Source organism: Taeniopygia guttata, chromosome 1, assembly GCF_048771995.1.
Source record: "Taeniopygia guttata chromosome 1, bTaeGut7.mat, whole genome shotgun sequence".
Classification (NCBI taxonomy): Eukaryota; Metazoa; Chordata; class Aves; order Passeriformes; family Estrildidae; genus Taeniopygia; species Taeniopygia guttata.
The window spans coordinates 96484047-96505209 of NC_133024.1; the positions used below are offsets into that span (position 1 = coordinate 96484047).

A 21163-nucleotide genomic window follows, 5' to 3' on the forward strand; every position below is an offset into this window, starting at 1 on the left:
CAAATTAATCCAGTGACATGCAAGAAAAGTCAGAAGTTTGTTACCTTCTACAAAACCTTACATTTCCACAAGATATTAGGAAACACCTGAGTTATCTATTCACCTAAACCAATTTGTCACACTACCCTGGCCCTAATCACAAACTTAATACAGATGCAGATATGTGGAATTGTGGGATCCAATATTTCCTTTTATGAGAGGGGATGAGGGAGAAAATAACAATTCTTTTTTTGCCCTCATGGTGAGGCAGCTGCTGAAGTCTGTTCTAACAATAACAAAAAGCAGGAGTCACTAGGATGGGTTTGCATTCTCAAAGAGCAAAAAAAAAACAAGCAGCAACTGCTGCATCCCACACACCTTTGGTCACTCCCCTCCTGAGACTCTTTGAGGAACTTGAGGCAAAAAGGAACATGTACAAAGTAAGCAACATTTCAAACATGTCCAGGGAGACAGTATTTAAAATACAGTAGGATTTCCAGCTGCAGGGAGGCTGTGGAGTACTTCTGCCAGAAGATCTCATGTCTCACAGTCTGCGTTCAGTTTTCTACATAGCTCCATGCTATAATTAGTCTGATAGCTGTGCACTTATTTTAATGAGTAGCAAAGCAGCTGCTGGAGTTGCCTATAGCTGAATTGGTATGTAAGCTTATAAATTACAGTTCTATTGCCTACACATTGGAGCTTTAAGTCCTAAAGATATTTCTCTGCAATTTGCTAATTATTGTAATTTTGATAATTTTATATGACCACCTCTTTACCAAACAAAAAATATATTGAAGTGTTTTAATAGTTTAAACTGTCTCAGGAGCAAAAAAGAAAAGCATTTAGCACTTCCACCATATTTTTCAGTGTGTGAGTGCTGAGGGAACAAGTGGATACTCAACTGTTAATTTAGCTGTCTGGTCTGTAAAGAATGGCAGCCTAACAGAAATGCGTACACAGATGAAGAGATAATTTTATTATAAGGAACTGAATTCTCAGTCTGCTCTTCTTCCAGACATTTGCTATTTTTTCTCATTAGTTTTTTAATGCCCAAAGGAAAGCGACTTCTTCAAGCATCTCCTACTGGCAGCCACTGCGTGGCACAGCCCTGCTCCAGCAGCAAGCCCCTGAATGAGGAGCCCAGGAATCTGCTCATATCCATCAAACCCTCAATGACCTTCACCCACCATCCCTTTCTGCAGTTCAAGCCCTCATCACTCTGGCACCCCCACTATATATTCAGTAGAATTGCACCCAAAGATGGATTTCAGGGAGGTCAGCGCTGTGTTTCAGCTGTGGACATCTATTTTAAAAAGCCAACACCAGCATGCCCCAGACACTTGTAGTGTGACTTCCTATTTAAACCTTATCAGCTTCGCCATGACCCAAAATAGCCGACAGCAGCTCAGTAACACGGGACAGTGGCACTCAGTGGTGTTGAGCTGTTATTCTGTCACTGCCCAGGGGTCAGGCCACCAGACTGAGTTTTCCAGGGAGCAAATCTAGACAGAGTGCCTGCTCCACTACCACTGACACCCAGTCATCTGCTTCCCTCCCCTGACCTTCTCAAGCTCTGGAATCTTTATAAATAAAGGTCAGTAGGATTCTAGCACAGTGTTCTATGCATGGAAAAAAGAGAGGAAAGTACATCATTGAGCATGTATATCCAGAGTGAACCAGAGCTAATTCCCTCTCAATTAACACCTCACCACTATCTCCCCTCATTAAAAAAAACATCGAGGAACTAGTAGCTTGTTCTTGCCAATTCTTATTAAATTATCTGGAAGCTCACACCAGATTATCACAGTGGCTCCATCTGGCCATATAAAACCACTCTCTCCAAGTTCTTGCCCTCTGGAAAAGTCATCTGTTCCTTCTGTGAGAAGAGTGACAGCCCACCTCACACATCAGTGATATGGTACCTGATGGAATGGTATCCACCATCAGTGTACCCTAATAAACACCCATAGTCCCAATTCCCTGGCGTCTGGCACTGGGTGCCAGGGTGAGCGGTCAAACCCTGCCCAGCTTTGCAAAACATGAGCGAGAGCCACATGGGACTTCAGTGCATACCTAAGAATCATTAGTCTCTTTCAGAAAACAGCCTTTTTATTGTAATTATTTTCCTTTTACAATATTACAGCATGTAACTATGAATGCACAGTAGTTATAAAGCCAGAAAAAATCAAGAGTGGATGTTCTGTACCAGCAGGAGGAATATTTCTCTGTTCAGTCATGAAGACTGCCCTAAGGTGACGGGAGAAAGGGCATGATCAGGATGATCTAAGCCAAGCATCTTTTTTGAGCTTGGACTGCTTCTGGTACCTAAGCAATGATCTCATCCTGAGGGGGAGCCACAGTGGCAGAAGGAAGCATAGTGATAGAGAAGGTTTGCTCTACACTTTTCTGGTTCCCACTAGACTTGGTTTTCTAGACTTTTCTTGCAAACCACATAATAGGTATATGAAGAAATCCCAGCTGTTCCTGGTGCCCTATGTAAGTACTTTAACTTTCTAGCAGTAATGGTATAAAAGAAGACAAACTAAAGAACTGAAGATTGTTGTTTGCTTTTCACACTGAACTTCAGTAAAGATTATTCATTGTCAAGACAATTATTAATTGTCAAGACTATTAAGTTGTAAATTAGAAAATAGGGTCATTATCTGCAAAGGGCTTTGTAACAACTTCTTATGTCCTTTCTCACACACAGATTGGGCTGCTACGTGCCTGTCTCTGTAAACCTGGGGATAGGCAGCAAAATCCCCACGGCTGGCTGCTCCACAGGCACGGGAATGCAGAAGTCTGTACATTCTGATGGGGTAGTTTAAAAAAATCCTAGGCAAACTGGGATTTTGGGGTTTGACATGCATTATATTATTCCTGGCTAACCCTCTTTTGCATAGTAATTACCCCAAAAATTATTACTTTGAGATTTTATTCCAAAATAATTAATCTGAGAAACATTTTGCTATTAGCTTTCTAATGAATTAATTTTGTTAGAAATCCTGGTTTTATTAAAAAATTTGACCAGTAAATTAAATTGAAAAAGCTGCCAAAATTATATTTACCTTTAAAAATAATTAATTAGCCATACACACTGAAAAAAAATGCTAAGAGCTTTAATTATTTCTTCATAGCTTGTGTCTTAAGTCTGCAGTATCAGGTAGATAGAGAAAAACAAACCAACCCCCCTGCACTTTGTCCCCTCCCAGATTTCTTTGCTATTTATTAAAACAAGGAATAACAAAACCACAATGAATACTCTTGCACTTAGATTTTTTTGGAAAGATTTTGGAAGACAAAATTGATTCAAAACACTAAAGACAAATCTACACAGAAACCTCTCCAGACCAAACCCAGAAAGATGCATTAATTCAATTTTACATTAGTTTTGGAAAACCAAATTAAAATTGTATTTCATGGCCTCTCATTCCCATCTTTACTGGATATGGAGCAAACTAAGTCCTCACTTGTAGTGCAAAGTCCAAATTTCCATGCTGGGCCTTCCTCTTAGCTCCTTAGAAAACCCCAGTGACATAACCTTTGGAAATTATCCGTTTTTATCTAAAAGTGTAGTTTGAACTTATATTTTGCATCAGTAATCTAAAAGATTAACATCAGACCATGCAGGGTGATATCTGAATGAGTTTTTCAGTCAAGCAGGGTATCTTTCACAAATGGACATTACTGCTTATGAAAATGACATGGACACACATTGCCATTGATGTCTGGCATCAAATCATCAGCCTTGTTAAATATCTTCTCTGCAGAAGTTAAGGAAGCCTTGAAAGCATAAATGCAAGGTAATTTTGATTAATAAGGAAAAATCAGATAAAAGTGCCTAATTATATCACCCTCTTCCTCTCCTATTTTAAGAGTAATCTAGAAATCTCACTTTTCAACTTGATTCTTGAGGGAGATGGGTTTTCATTCAGTATTATTATGATTTCTTTCTTTCTATCAAAAGTTACTGGCATTTAAAATTAATCTGTGAATTGCTGTCTAGTAATGCATGAAGGGGGAAATTTGTCCTAAAGAAGTTCAATTGAAGTGTGCAAAAACCAATTTAAAGATCTGAAATTATTATTTCAGAAGATATGTGTTTTGATATAAACATGAGATTTAAATGATACAAAATATGATAAATGTATTTGTTTGCTCTGTAATAGCCCTTCTAAAGTTTTCAAAGCTCTTTGTTAAATCATCTTATTCCAATTATATCAGAAGAGCAAAACTGTGAGGCCTGTGCTTGCAAAATACATTCTTTTAAAATGGCAAATAAAAGTACCTGACTGAAATTTGCAGATTGAAGGGGAAAACAAGAAAAAGTAAGTTGTAAGGAGGGAGTATCTGCAGCAGATGAACAAATTGCAGCGGGAAAATAAAGGATCACTTCCTTTTCTAAAGAGAAACTAAATCAGAATAATTTGCTTTGATGTTGATGGGAAATCACTGTATGCTTTGAAACACTGGGACCTAATAGGCTGCCATTCAACTGGAATCCCAGTGTCTGAGTGTGAGGAGAGAGGTGTGTGGGCAGAGGAATTCATATGGACAAAGCACAGACAGGGTTGCCCCCAGTAATGTAAAAAAGGAACAGAACAGCTGCAGTTCGAGCCCGTTACCCAGTTAGATTTCATGGCTATTGTTAATAACACTTTGTAAAGAATATTTATTTAGTGTTAATTAAAAAATTCAGCTCTAAGGGGAAAAAAAAGCAGATGTAAAATTAATGTCTCTATAGAGATTGGAGTGGTCCATTTGGAATTTCAAAGGCAGGAAATTCATGAAAATGATCATACAGTGAAACTGTCAAGCATTCAGTAATATCAGTTACTTAAGGAAAAGGCTCAGTATCTCAGAGGCAGAATTTGTTACTGATTGCTACGCATATTTAATAGTAACTTATTCAACAATTCGTGTCCATGAACACAACAGGACTATCCAGTGTGAGAGCTGCTATTATTGAAAATGTTCCCTTTATTACCACAACATATTGGTAAGTGCTAGAGCTAAGCACACACTTTAGTTGGAGTATACACTACACACTCTAAAGAAAAACTCTTGCCAAGCTTAATATCTGTGTGGGGTTTTTTATTTATGAAAGAAATGCAAATAGGCAATAATGAATGGACCACAACACCAGTTAGTTGTTTTTTGGTTTTTTTTTTTTAATAAACTATCAATTTTATCCATTCTGACAACCATGAGTTTGATCAGCTGTTTGATCATTAAGTTCTAGAGCTCCTCAGATGACAGAAGCAAGGCAGGACTGAATTTTGTCGCAAAGCCAGATTGTAGGGTAAAACCTTATGTAAGTTTTTCTTTCTCCTCTATTATTACCTAAAATAACTCCATTTCTGCTGCCATTCTTCTCTGACCAGCTCACCTTATTGTAGTGTATTTCTCTTTCTAGCTTGCCTGTGCATAGGGATATCATTCTGCCCCTATTACACATAAGGATGGGCCAAGAAAAAAATTTGCCCCATATGTTCCTTGTGATGCACCCCAAACTACAGCATAATCCAGAATATATAAAAAGCCCTGTCAGATGCCACATGCTAATGACAACTCTTCTCAGTACTTTGGAGGAGTCTCGGTGCGCTCCCACTACCTCCCTTCTGGAAGGAAGGATGAGCATCTGCCAGAATTAAGTCCATATTTTTGTGATTTAGTGCAAGCAGAGTATGATTCTTAAATTTCTTTGAGCAAACTCTCTACATTACCAGTACTCTTCTTTACTCTGATCTACCACCACCATGGGAACAACATACCCTAGGTTTACCAGCATTACCTCTACTACTTCAACCTAAGTTTAATGACAAATGCATAGACATTGTTATCAGGACTCTCTACTTTGCAAGATTTAAAGAAGGGGTTTTAGACATAAGTACAGAAGGAAAACATAAATGACTAAATCATAACTCAAAATCCTCAGCCATAGTCAAGCTCCTGCTTAACTATGTTATCCATTTCCGCTGCACTCTGCCAGAACCTCTATCTTGCCTCTCCCTGCTGCAGGTCCTGGGATCCTGAATTCAGATACATTCCTATCTCCCCAGCTGCTCCCTTTCTTCTGGAGTCAAGTTTTTCTGCTAATTCAAGTGCCCCATGACAATCTACATAGCTCAGTTTTTCAGACTATTCAGCAGGATTTTTCAGTCCCACTTTGCTTGTAGACATCCAGGAACACATGATACAAAAATGAGCACTGATGGGACTGTTAACTTGCATTTTTAAGATGACTGTCCTTAGTCAGCCCTGATGTCTGCCCCCACTCAGTGCAGATCACTCTTTTGGTCCATTAGAGATTACTAAAACATTCATATTAAATGTCATACAATGCATACATTTTGTCCAGCTCATGATCTGGTCCCTTGACAGCTTTCTGTGGAGACCACACAGTGCTCTCAAATAGCTGAGAAACACTCTAAGTTAGGAAGAGAAATCCATCTCTGCAGGACCACACTGAAAATCCTTTTAATTCAGGAGATGATGTGAGAGTAGTTAATATTTTGGAACAGAGTGAGAGACAAGGGAAAGCAGACAGATCTTTCCCTTGTATATTATACTAGTTCCTGGCCCTGCAGAAGCTAAAACTTTCTAAGCCAATGGTCACATCAGCATCTTAATGTTTAATAGGCCTGGGTGGAGAGCTCTTCCACGAACTTGTCTTATTGCTGTGCCTGGAAATGCTAGAAAGGCAAGCTATCCTCCAGTCATTTGCTTTTACTGGGGTTCCCATGACACAGGAGGCAGTGAAATGCATAAGATGTTTCAGTACTTCAGAAGATAAGTACCTGGAAAAGAGAAAGCTGACTCAGCTTCAGTCTGGATGAGAGCTCAGTGCTGCTGTTAGATGGAAGAAAACCTCTCAAGGGTAAACCACAAGCCTGGAATTAAATTTTAACTGAATATATCTGCCAGGTTCTGATCACAAGCCACTGCACATTTGAAGCAGCTTTCTCAGCTGCTAGCTGCCCAAGCAACAACACCCCAAAACTCTACATAACAAGCAGATGCACAACTTCAGAGTGCAAATAGTAGTAGCCAACCTCACCCACACTTTCATCACACCAGAGCAGAGCTCAGCAGGGAGACCAGTCATCTTCAGCTAACCTAACCTGTAAGGTTAAGGGTGTTGGGTTAAAAAGTTTAATGGTGATATAATGCACAGAATTAACTATCAGAGTTGTTTCAAGCAGTGGGAGCATGAGCCTCTAGTTCAAGATCCAGCTGATCCAGCTACTGGAGACAGTGCTGACTGTCCCAAACCTGGCACTCTGCAGAGCCCAAGGCAGAACATGATGGCAGTGGTTTCCTCCACCCATACCAAAGAGTCAGAGTCCTTACATCTACAAAGACTCAGGTTTGCAAAAAAACACACAGCACTGACAATATATGAGACAGACCTGAAGGAAAGAGAGCATACAAATGCCCCCAAAGAAGTAAAGTCTACGTGAGGCCCCATTCCAGGAAAAAGGATGCATATTTCCCTTTGTGTAGCTGCAAAAACATTTATAGCCATACAACAAGCCTGTAGGTGGACATAGCAAGTCATGAGAAAATACTGAAAATATATTTTATTTCTGATTAATTTTTTTCCTAAAGCAAACACTTTTTGGGAGTTATGGTGACATCTAGACATCCACAGATTTCTCAAGTCACCATGTGGGTACAAAGTCAGTCCCTGAGGAGCTTGGTCTCAGATTCTAACCAGACAGAAATGCAGGAAGAGTAAGAGGCACAAAGGGTTTGCCTGGAGTCAAAAATGACAAATATCATAGAGAAGAAAAAAAAACCCTGCTTCTCCCGAATTCCAGGCTAGCTCCCAGTGTATGCAGTCCATGGGTCTGCACAAAATTCAAGCCATATGAAGGAGAGAGAATTATAAAACCTGAGGCTAATGAAGATAAACCACGGGCAATTCTGTAAAGTGGATGTTTGTGGTATAAACTCAGCATAGCCAAGAAAATCACAGAGAATCCTTTCTATTAGCACAAATAGATTAAACTGATGTATATTTGTACAAGTCTTCTCCAAGAGTAGTTGCATTAGCCCATGCTGTAATGCAAACCAAATGCGTAGGGAAATTGTATGACAAAGGCTTATTGAGAACAATAAATAAACATACACATATTTACACATACACACACATATATGTATATATGGTATTATATGAATTATATATATTAAATGAATACTCTAGAGACATCTCCCAGAAATCACTCTTGAACTCTTCCTTCCAGGATAAGGAAGTTTTGAAGTTAAGACTTTTTAAAACCTGTGCTGTGAAAAAAAACCCAAAGAACTCACCCATAATATTAGACATTATGGATATTTGTCATTTTATTTTCAGTCCTTTGACACTCCTGCTAGATGGGTGCATTGTCCTCCTCACATTTTTTCAATATCAAAATACCTCAAAATATCATTTAGCTGCATATCAGGGATTGGGTTGAGTGTTCACCACTTCTTTCTGCTTAGCTTTCCAATATTTGTAGCAGGAATCACTTGGTTGTATGGAAAATAAAATCCTAACACATAGCAGGGGACTGCACAACGTGCTCAGCTGCTCAGCCATAGCAAAGTAGTCTTGGTAGCACAATTCAAGGTTTGCCAATGCTGCTGTAATGGCAAAATAAACCATTCAGGATTGTATTTGGAACACCAAATTTCTGCCCTAAAGAATAGAATGAAGATGGTCTCAAAAGAGCTGACCCAGCATTCCTTCAAGCCCTTCTTTGGAGGGTGGCAATATGAGAATGAATCCCAAGCATAACTAGTATTTCTATTAATATATAATTATTTTCCAGTGATGGAAATGTTAAGCCTAATCCAAAAAAAGCACAGATCTGGTTTGGAACAAATTCCTTTACTGCATCATGCCCAACATATGAATTACTGCAGTGCCTTCGTGGATATTTTTAATTGTCTTGTTATATAAAACATAAACATTCAGGAAAAATGGGAGGAAGATCCTCATTTTATGGAAAGCCTGCTGATTCCCAAAAGACTGGAAATTCATTTCAAGAGTTACTTGTCTTAATGCAAATCTAAGCCATGGTTATTTTTGATGCAGTGGCTGAACTCATAACTTATAAAATGGAATAAAAACATTTGTTAGGAGTTGCAAACCAATTGTTGAAAGGCGTACATTTATCATGGGATGTTAAATATAAATTTACACAAGTCCAGAAGGCCTTCCTGTGATGAGCCCTTTACAGAAATAGCTAATGTTCAATTAAATTAATTTATGGCAATTAGCAAAGCCGATCAGAGTAAAGTGTCTTTAGCAGCCAATATTTGTCATCTGGAGACTGGAACAAATCTCAAAAATCCATTTGTGAATATGGGAGTGATTTGAAGTTTATTAATAATACAACAAAAAAACCTGATTTCCGTCTCTTCAAGGAATCACTGTAATTTGTGGATTGCAGTGCAAAATGAGATGGAGCACAATGATTAATCTGTGAGCTACAGAATAACTACTATACATATAACAGATGTCTGCTGTGACAAGGGGCACATTACCTTCATGTTTATATTAAGAAAGAAGAGGGATTCAACTGTTTTATATGGGAGAGTTGTGGGAAAGATCTCAGAAAGCCCCCTATGAGAAGGTGGGGAATTATAAATATTTGCAAGTGTTTATTCAGGTGCCACTACAGTATACTGGTGAAACACAGATTGAATGCAAAGGGGAGTGAGGGGGAAAACATCTGATCTAAATGTTACTGGATTCATTTCACTGGTACAGATATTGACTCAGTTCATCTCACTTGGTCACACCAGCCCTGAGCCAAAACTTGCATGTTCATTTAACATCAGCTGCACAAGCAACAGGTCATTTTTCAAAGTAAAATCTTGCTGTATAAATAATACTACTGAAAGTAATTACTTCTGAATAATTAGAAACACAGGAAGCAGCTTACCTTCATAAGGGTGGGTGGATCCCAAGCTATTTGGAGACATAGCCTTGATAGCCTTCTGCTTTCCTTGTGCTGGGTTTTAGTATTGAAAGCTGCTGATGCCTTTGCTCTTTTTCCGTGACCAGCACCCCCACCAGTTTGCACACAAAGCCAGGTTCTTCAAGAAATGTGAAATGTCCATCTTTACATGAGCTGGTACAAGAATTTAGTGATTTTAGCTGGAGTCCTCTTCAACTTCTGATGGGAGAATGTAATTATTATTGCCCTATATGAAAAACCAAAAACCAAAACAGCAAAGCAGAAAATAGACATAAAGGGCGGGATTCCTCTAAAACCACTGACATATTGTCATACGTATGTGACACCATGTCAGCTTGGGGCTTCAGTTCCCACCATGTTCAAACTGCCTCGTCTGAAAACAGAGCTGTAAGTGATCTCCTGGACAGCTGTCTGATTTCTGCTGAACTCACTTTGCTCACATGGTGACACCTACACATAGACATCTAAATGTAAGTGTCCTAATTTTCAAACTGAATATACCTGAATTTTGTCTTTATGAAACAGAGACTATGAAAACCAGGACACAGTGAGCCTGTTTGTTGAGATGGGCCTTCCCTTCTCACCCATAACTCTGAGCATCCAGCGAGATTGACGTTTTGGAGGTCCTGACAGCAATTACACTGTAGGTCATCCATAGCATTCTCCTCTCTAAAAACTGATCCCATCATTCAAAACATGAAGTCACAACTGGCTTTTTCTCTCTGCTGTTTAACAGCCTTGAGCAGTCCTAATAGCATGCGTTACATTCCAAAATCCTGCTGATTAAGTTTGTCCCCTAATGGGAAATAGCTCCAGTGCCCACAAAATTCCTTTCCTCCCAACCATTTCTTGCAGGGAGTGGGTCTGGGAAGGGAATAGTTCCAGAGCACATCCATTTGCCCCATTTGCCCCCATGGACAGTGGCAGGAAGTTATCCCAATTAATTCAGCTTTAGGAATGCTGCCATCTGTACTGACAAAGGAAAATCATGAGACCAACGTTAGCTGATGCTTCCTCTGCCCAGTGCTCTAGGTGGCTGATAAGAATTACTATGCTAAATTATGATAAACTAGGAGAGGAAAAAAAAAGAAGTTAGGCTCCAATCCAATACACCCCAAGGCTTTCCCAAATGTGGCAAGGATATAAGCTCAGTAGCTGGGTATGCACAGTGTTTATTAGCTCTGCTTTTCTTATCATCAATTTCTGATTTCATTTTAAAGATCTCCCAGAGGAACTCAAATGAAAATAAAAAAATCAATTTATGTTCCAAAGCCAGACAAAACTGGAATAGATAATGTCCAACCAAGGGAAAAATTAAATCCAATCTGCATCTTAGGTGAGCAGAGCAACTCATTGACTGGCTAGGCAATTATGCTGCATGTTCAGGGCACAAAATATGTCAAATTCCAACTGACTTCAAAAGCAGTTTTCCTCCAGAAAACAACCTATAAAATATATATTCACTAAAACCCACAGGCATAAGCCTAACTGTATTTATTTCACAGAGGTTACAAAACTGCAGTATCACCAGGCAGCAAACCAACATTTGGCTCAGTCTCCAATGAAAGAACCAAGAAATGCTGTACACGTAAGGTTTGTGGTACCTCCTGCCTGCCAGTTCTCTCCATGTTTCTAAAATACCAATTTCAATTGAGACCTGGCAATCTTATGTATATGTAAACAAACCCAAACTGCATGCAGTGCAAAATGTGCCAGGATCAAATAGCAAAGTATTACTAAAAATGGCTTTTTCCTACAAACCAGAACCTGGAAGTGCAACTACAAACTCTGAATCAAATCTCATCTCTAATACAAAACCATTGACTCTGCATTGTCTCAGTGGCACCAATTAAAATTGTCTTTGTTGGAGATGATCACAGGAGGCAGGAAAAGGGACACACAACACGTCTGTTTGACCTTGGAACATCCCACGTGCATCAGAAGTCAGATCACGAAGCAAAGTGAGAAAACATAATTGTGTACAGTAGATGCAAAATAATATAAAGGCAAATTCCTTTGGAGAGGAAAGAAGCACCTCAGGCCAACTCACATGAGCAAACAACCACCAGGAAAGGGAGCCATGGCACTGCAGAACATGCTGAAACCCTAACAGATGATCAGCCTGGGCATTGTATAGGATTTCAGGACTGCCCAGAGTTTGTCTTCTACACTGAATTTCATAGGAAGTGTTTAACAGAATGACTTGCAGCAAAAACAAGATGGTATTTGCTAAAAAAAAAACCACTCTGTGTAATTAAAATATAAGGACCGTCAGAGGAATGCAGTAACTGTCCTTATTCTCTGATCTACCTCCTCTGCCTGAGAGGGTGGAGAGGTGAGAGGAAGGAGAATAAGATTTCCAATTTGCACAGCAGGACAAACAATCTCGTGGGCTCCTGCTGTAGTACTCGTGTAGTATCATATTTACTGAGGCTTCAAACACAAAGGTCTACACCGACTTTTCAATATCCAAACCAAATGATATGGCAGCAGATGGGCAAAAGAAAAGCTAAAAATAACCTTAGGATCAATAACTTGCAAATAAGAAACCTCATGAGGAAAAAACCATCATGGGGAAAAACCAAATCTTTCTATAGGAATATCATCTTGACAAACTTAAGCTCTAACTCCTTTAATTTTTTGTAGGAAGAACGTAGCAGCAGTCTGGAAAATGGTGAAAGAAGGAAGAAAATCTAAACACCATTTTGCAGCCGCAGGTGTCTGGACCCAGCATTTATATTAAACATAAAGAGGATAAAGAGCTTTCAGATCAGAAAAATAGCCTCTTCTGCCCAGGGGGAAGAACCTACAGATGCAGCTGTAAGGACAATTCTGACTGAGGACATTCACATAAAATTGGAAAATGGTCTCTAATCATCTACAAAGCAAAGCTGTGTAGCAGCCCTTCAAAAAGAGTAGTGGGATTAGAACTTAAGTCTATAAAGATGAATTTCTCAGGTGTTGGCATCATGTGGCTAAGTTAGCAGTGGGCTGAACAGGGTGATTGAGGTCCTTTCCTATCTGTATCTGTATGTCTCCACATAATGAATACAATGAAGGATGGCAACTGTGACACAAACACCACATATCACAATTTCAGAGATTTTTTTTTTTCTACTGAGGTAACCTGCTCACTTTCATAGAGTAAAATAGATCCAAAATAAAATAAGATAGCTCCTAAAAACCAACAACAGGAGAATAATAAAGATATGAAAGTTCAAAATTTTGATCAAAAATAGTTATGTGGTTAGCAAGGTTTAATTTTCATCCATGTCCCTCATTTCCAGAATGCCAAAATTCATTAAATCCCAAAGGCAAAGTTTGTCTTCAAAAGTGGTTACCAAGCAACAAGTACAGGCCCATGAGCAGTACATTCTGGGCATCCAGCATGGCACCTTTGAGCCAGAAGCTGGAGTCTGAATTTTGGTGTTCAGCTTGGTCCCTCAAGCACTGTCACTGTGTGAGAAAAGCACTAACTCCAACTCTACTGCCTTTACCAGCACAGCCACACGTCTGTGCTTCCCACAGGCACATTCCTCCCTCTGACAAATGGAAGGGAGAGGAGGGGCAATGGCAATATTTGGATTAAATTGATTAATCCAGAAGTGATCTAGTTCTAATCAACACTTAAAAGAAAACCTCAATTTCTCTCCCACTGACAAAATTAGGCCTTGGTCTCCCTGATCATCCAGCGCTATTGAACTCAGATGTATTTTATGTAGCTAATTCATGTATGGTAAGACAAAATGGGAAAAACAACTGCTGTCTTCCAACATATTAAAAAGATCCAAAACAGCTCAATCTAAATCATCACATTTGAAAATAGGTTCACCCCATTTGCAAAAACTTAGGACCACCTTTTATTTAATTATTTCCGGGAAATAATAGAAAATTTCTATTAAAAGTTAAATCCTAGGATCACTGTTAGCAGAGTGTACAATGTAGGAGATCCTGTTTTAATGCAGCTTTCAGGAGCTAGATTTTACACCATGCTTCAAGACGTAGTTTGAAACAAATGTCTGGTTATTAGTTGAACCCATCATTATAAAAGTGAGCAATTCTGTAGCAACAGAATATGTGAACAGCTGAAAGAAATACAGAATCATGAATCCTAAGCAAATAAAAACCTTTCATAAAGGAAACATTCCAAAATATATTTCTAAACAATGGTTGACTGCAACCAAGTAATTCACACCCCGTTGTGAAACAAACTGTAATAATTTCTAGCAGACACTGGGGCTTAGAAACAAACAATGATCCCATTTATTTCCCCCTCCTCTTCCAAGCGGGTTTACCAAAAATGTGTGATTAAAAGTAGTATATATTAAATAAAAGAACTGAACTCACTTGCCACTCGAAGGAGAGAGTAGCTTAGTAAATGCATTTTTTCCTTTAAGTGCTATTTCTAGCAGAACAGTCTTTTAAAAAAAAATCAATCTACAAGCTTCAAAGTCAGCTCAACACTTTAAAAAATCACTTTCTATCAAAAGTATTTTTGGCATGATGTTTGGCTATTGTTTTCATCACTCCTTCCAAAGGCTAGTATGCTGTAATCAATTGACTACAAGCTCAAACCCCACATAGGTGAGAGTAGCTGTATACACTAGTTTTGCAGTTCCTTGAAGTTGCATGAATGGGGGCAATGCTCACCTATGCTCTGTGCTGAAATCACACACCATTTTGGTTTAAAATTACTTTGCACTTCAATACAATTAATATTTTGTATTAAAACTATAGAGCAAATTTCCACCTTAGCCAGACAATGAATGCTTTTTTATTTGAAGCACTCCAGTAATAAAACTCGCAATGCTAAAAGTGCAGGGTTTTTGCTAAAGCTGTGTGAATGACAGTTTCTGGCACTCTTTTAGACAGGTGGGGATGAGGATCAGCAATTAAAGCACGGAAAGGCTGCCAAGGCCCCACAGGCTTTCTCCTGGCCCTTCAGGTTTGGGCAGGTGGGGCATCCTTCTCCCCAGGACCTCTCCATTCAAGACAGATGTCCTTGTGTCTGTTTTCTCCCTGACCCAGCCAGTGGCAAAGGGGGGCAGCTGGCTCATGGGCAAACCTCAAGCATGTGTGAAGTTTCTGAGGTCTGTTCAATCCCTAAAAAGTTGGGTCAGTTTGAGAAATCTGTATCCCCATCTGGAATAAAGACCAGTTTGCTACGGGGCCTAAAGCTTTAACAAAAGCAGAATCTCCAGAGATTTTTAGTGGTCTTAGAGAAGAATTAAAGTGCAAATGTTGAGGGGGAGTGGGGTGTTTCTTTTTTAATCATTAACATTTTGTAATTGATCTTTTACTTTGTTGCAAACCCCAAGGCTGTTTTCTTTTTACCAAACCCATTCACCTGTGGCAGATGTATGAACTTTGGCATTTCAGAGGTTTGGATACCATGCAAAGATTGAAGGTATTTTTTGTGCTACTTACACTGCTATCATCAGTGTACACATCCTACTGGAAGAAAAACCACCCTGAAGAAGTTAGCTAATTAATGCTGAATTTCTCTTTTCAAAGAACAAAAGAGTTTGCTGAAACTTGATGAGACTGACCCAATTTTACAGAAATCTCAAGAATCTGCTACTATTAAATAATAAAATCATAGCAGAAATCCAATAATAAAAGCACTTTACCAACAAAGTTATGTGTAAATTATTTTGCTTTGCCAGCTGTTCTAAAATGCCATTCTAAAACTTTCTCTGAAAGTTTTTCCCAAGTTAAAAATTACAGAGATGAGAGTTTTTAAAGGTAGAAATGTGAAGATTTTTATTGATGCAAATAGTCTGTCCAGAAAGATTATTTAAAGTTCCTTATGACCGTGTTTGTAGTCTTTTTCCCTCACTCTTGCCTTCTATAAATAAAAATAATTCAATTGTAATACAGACCATCCTTATATAAGCTGTATGGAGCAAAGACAGACTTTCTGTCTTTCTATCTATCCATCCATCCATGCATCTGTCTATCATTTCCATGGTACTTAGAGCAAAGCCTCAATTGGACACTGTATCATACAAAGCAAGAATACTTTTTTACAGAAAGTGAGAGATGATCAATGTGCTACTGCTGTTGCATCATTCTAAACATTACTTAAATTCTGAGCTTGAAGTTGTTTTGGGGTTTTTTGGGGTTTTTTTTTGTTTTGTTTTTGTTTTTTGTTGGTTTTTTTTTTTTTTGCTTGTTTGGGGAAAGGAAATATTTGCATGTTAGTAGTTTTGATTAGCATAACATGCATGACTTCTCTGCTGTGAGGGACAATAATGCCCCTCAAGACAGAGGGAATAGTGAGTCAAAGCCTGCAATACTATTTTCCCTGTAGATTTTTAGGCTTTGTAGCATTAGGGAACAGATCTTTGGCTCTTCTACAAGTTCCCTGAAAGTCACTACCATGAGCCTTCTTTCTCTTCACCTCTTTGATAAGGCAAACTTGAAACAATAAAAAGATTTTAAAGAAAGGCCATTCTGTCTCTTACCTCTGTGCATAATCCCCAGAGATTTCAATGCAAGTTCAGCTTCCTTGCAGGAAGGAAGAAGCAGCAGCTTATGTCTGTGAAGGCTCCAAAGTGGACCTTGTTCTCCATGCTCTGAATCCCTCAGATATCCAAGGTAGACAACTGAATGAATCCCAAAAACAGTCTAATTAGGAAAATTATTGTGGACCTGAATAGGTGTGTCAGAACAATTAGGCATCTATACTTTGACTGGGCCCTACTTAAGGAAGTAGAAATAAAAGTTTTCGAAATTCCAAGACAGTTGGAGACAAATGGCATTGCATACAAAATTGGCACACCATAGGAAAAAAATATCTTCAAGCCTTACTTAGGTCTTTTTCCTCTCACCCTTCTCCTTCTTAACCTCCAGTATGGAGATGAGGCTCACACAGACCACTTACATCCTCATTTCATGCCATCCAAAAGTTCAGCTGTATTGAGTGGTCAAGAGTATGATTTGGAGAGGAAGGATTTGCCACAATTAATATTTGCAAATGGTCTACAGGAAAAAGAAGAATTCAATGGACTCACATTTAATGAATAAAATACCGAAGCTCCCTCACATTTAGATGCCAAAGGTAAGTTTGGCTTCTTCAGCTCTGTGTGTGTATAAAGAAATATAAAACCACAGAGTTACAGTGCAGAAGCTGTGCTATGTTTGCCTAAGAAATGAAATATAGATACTTAAATGAAAATTAAACAGTCAAAACTTTGTTATTGTAGTAGAGCCGAGTGAGTGTAAAAATCCATAAAATAAATAATCTACATAATCCTCTAGTTTAAGTGATTCAACAGACTAACTCATATCATCTCCAAGGGTTTGCTTATGCCTGTCTGCTTGACTAGGTCTCAAACTGCAAATAGGATATGTAGTTATCTTCTGAAGGGCTCTGCAATTGCTTTTCTCTAAATTATTGGTAGGATTCAGCTGGTTCTTAATCCGGAGGGGATGAGATATGTCATACAGAGAGCCTTGTTTGCAATTTCATTTCAGATTTTTGTAATCAATTTCTTAGTAGGATTATATTCAGGTTTCATTCACTTAGCCCTGAGCCTTAAGTTTTCCTTGGCCCTACACTTTACAGAAACACTCCTACTATGACACTGGATAAAGTTGTTTACTCCTTATGTATCTGTAATTATCAGCACTGAGCGTAAATGACTCAATGCTGATCATGTATTTAAAATAACAAAAGATGGAAAAAAGCTAGATATCATCTCCAAGCCAAGTGTACAGCATGAAGGAGAGATACACTGCTTAGAAAATGTTTAATTCAAAGCCCTCAAAAATCTAAATTGTTAGCATTCAAATAAGGGGAAAAAATGGGAATAAGTGGGATCACATCTCTGAAATTATTTCATTTCTGATTACCATAAGAACCAGAGATGCCTCTTTGAAAATCCTGATGGACACTGATTGCAACTGCTCCCTCAGCCTGCGTCAGTCTCCTGAGTGTTGCTACAAAAAGTCCTCAGGCAAAAAACAAGCCACATTTCTCACTTTTGTTTCCTCTTTTTATAGCTTCTGTCCAAATACTTTGACCCCAAAATTTTAGGGTTTAGAAGACAATAATACTGGGTGTCAGTCAGTCTCTTTAGCAGCTTCACCAGGTGAAAGGATATTAACTACAGAGGTTGTGAGCACCATGTAAGCCAGCACAGGGCTTTGCCTCAGAACAGAAGCAGAGAATCACAGAATAGTTTTGTTTGGAAGGGACTCTTAAAGTTCCTCTAGTCCAGACCCCCTGCCATAAGCAGGGACACCTTCCACAAGAGCAGGTTGCTCAAAGCTTCCTTCAGCCTGGCCTTGAACACTCACAGGAATGGGACATCAACAACTTCTCCGGGCATCCTGCTCTAGTGCCTCACCTTCATTGTAAGCAAATTCTTCATTGTATCTAGTCTAAATCTACTCTCTTTCACTTTAAACTGTTCTGTGCTTGTCTCTACATGTCCTTGTCAAAAGCCCACATCCAACTTCTTGTAGGTCCCCTTCAGGTACTGGAAGGTGCTAAAGGGTCATCCCAGACACTCCTCCAGGCAGAACAGTCCCAACTCTCAGCCTCTCCTCACAGGAAGAGTACTCCAGCTCTCTTACCATCTTCATGGCCCACATCCTTCTTATGCTGGGCCCCCAGGGCTGGACACAGTCCTCCAGGTGGGTTTTCACCAGTGTCCTGTTCCTTCATCTTGATAAGTAATCACAAGGTTTGTAGGGAGGGATAGGGATGTACATTTTTGTTTTGTATATGATTGTGGTCCAGAGTCATCTCTTGGAGCATTATGGGGTGCAATGGCCCCTGCACAGAGGCCTGGGAGGGCCTTGGGGCAGAGGAGGAAAAGCCTCACAGAGCAGGCTGCAAACCGGCCCACATTTTTATAGAAGCCCTGCAGAAAATGCTAGGTCAGTCCTGCTCCACTGGCTGCCAGATCTCCTGTGTTACCTCTGCTGGAGAGAATTTATTCACAGCTTGCTCCAAATCCCAACCAGCCTCTCCCTATCTGCTGCTTCCCATGCCCCAGCCCATCCCCACTCTGAGCTGGACCCAGGAAAAGGAGAGAACCCTTATAAGGACATTTATAGGGGAGAAAAAAACACAAAGAAAAGCCTTAACATACAGCTGAAGAATTCCTCTATCACTAAGCAGGTCCAGCAGTTAGGAAATATTAAAAGTCTGGGAGCACCGACCAAAACAATTTTTATTAGAGCCCCGACAAACAGGGATTTTCACCAGCACTCCCATTGCTGAGCATGACTTTGTTTTTGTTTTGTTTTGTTTTTTTTTTTTCCTTTAAATCAATTATTGGAGTACAGATTGTTTCATCAGGGAGAAAAAACCTGACATGGCATCTCAAAAACTTTGTTTTCAATTAATGTTTTTAACTATTGTTGCTATTATTATTATGCAAAACAACAAAAACTTATTTTCTTGTTACCTTTAAAATCCATACTTAATGTGATTTTTGTCAGTTTAAAATTTGCATAAACCTCATTCTTCCACAAAGCAAGAAAACAGAGAGTACCTCATGAAATTGGTTCAGGGGTATATGGTGGAGTTTGTCTTCCATTGCGGATACCTTCCACTTCATCCAAACACACAGCTAGGTAGCCATTTTTTGTAATTTTATTTTTGTTTTCTTACCCCTATAACCCTTCATAGTTTCAGTCCTCATAAAAAGAAAATTTATTCAGTGGTTAAACACACCTTCAGGGTATCTCATTTCTGAGAACCTAATTTTTCTTATTTGCCTATGAATACTCTCTGATAAGGGATGCAAGATAAAAGGGTAGCAAGGCAGGGCTACCAGAGGTCAATCAGTGTCCCAGCCCCACAATACTGAGCAGTACACAGGAACAGCTCTGCGTTTCCCCAGATTATCCCTGGACACCAGCCCTCCCCTACACCCTCTTCAGGCAGCACCTGTGGAGCATCAGCTCCTCATGGGCTAAAGCAATGCATGGGTGTCCTAGTTTAGGGCAAATTTGGGGAAAACCCTCTGAAAGGAGCCCCCAGGAAATAAACCCCCACGGCCCCTCTCCACCCACCTGGTTCAGGGAAAAATTTCCTCGGAGAGAGAAGTGGAAAAGAACCTGTTTATTCAACGAACAAAGCACTCCCCAGCACCAAAACAATTAACAACACCAGATGACAACAGAAACTCTTTCACCACTCTGAAGAGATGAACAAATCCAGAAAGTCTTTCCTGGGAGTGGTCACCCGGGTCTGGATGCTGGGGATTGCTCTCCAGCACTGGGGATGGCTGCTGCAGATCACAAAATGCAGGCTCCTGGTGTTCCCTGGTGTTTCCCAGATGTCCAGAGCAGGTTGGATGGTATTCAGGAAGAGGAAAGGAAAAAGCAACAGTCCAGGGAAAGAATTGGACTGCTTAGCTAACCTAACTAGGAAGCAAAGGCAAAAGCAGAAGCAAGCAAAGCAAAAAAAGCAGGCAAAGCAAGCAAGCCAAGCAAGCAAGCAAGCAAAGCAAAGCCAGCCAGCCAGCACTAGCCTTTTCTAGACAGCAGACCATGGGGGGAGGTGAACCAGATGATAACAAGGCAAAACAAACCTTCACTTTCAGAGTCAGTTCTGAAAGCACAGAACATAGTATCAAACATAAACAGAACACACGATTGGAGGTACAAACACCATAACATCACCCTAGGACAATGGGTTTCAGGTGTGCCAGTGCCCCGGGGTCACAAACCTGTTGCCAAGAGCTGTGGGATGCAGCAAGGCCTGGAGGGGCCTGGTTTGCTTCCCAAGGAGACAGACCTGGGACAGATGGGGCTGAGCATCCACGGCTGCAGGGAGGGATTCACACAGACAAAGGGTGAGGGTAGAGGAGAAGGCAAATTTTGTGCACATGCAGCAAAGGCAGCAGGAACCCACTGAGTGCAGGTATTGGAGAGGTCAACCCTGGGGAGCTGTGCTAAGAACTTCCCGTAAAAAAATCTGCCCATTCTCCCAAAGTACTGATGACAGGAGAGAATGAATTTAATTAATCAATCCTTCACCAAGCATGTATTTCTGAAGTTCAAAGTGTTTTCCCAGTTCATTGAACAAATCCTCATTGGCTAGGACATTTCCAGTCACTTATGTTTAGAAATCCAGTCAATTACTAAAGAGAGGAAAGTTGGATTATTCCTGCACTTATCTTCCAGAAGAGCAAACTCTTGCAGACTATACTTAACAACCTAAGAGGGGAAAAATAAACAAAACATTA

At 39.7% G+C, this 21163-nt stretch overlaps 1 long non-coding RNA gene across 1 annotated transcript in view; it reads right to left on the minus strand.

Annotated features, from left to right (window-relative positions):
* LOC140680342 (uncharacterized) overlaps positions 1–20603 on the minus strand; it is an 80669-nt gene extending 60066 nt beyond the window's left edge. Inside the window, exons 1-3 of the long non-coding RNA XR_012051511.1 lie at positions 19986–20603; positions 16421–16561; positions 9918–10151 (exon numbers count right to left, since the gene is read on the minus strand). This is a non-coding gene — a long non-coding RNA (uncharacterized lncRNA). The remainder of the gene's footprint in view (positions 1–9917; positions 10152–16420; positions 16562–19985) is intronic.
* Positions 20604–21163: the final 560 nt, after the last annotated feature.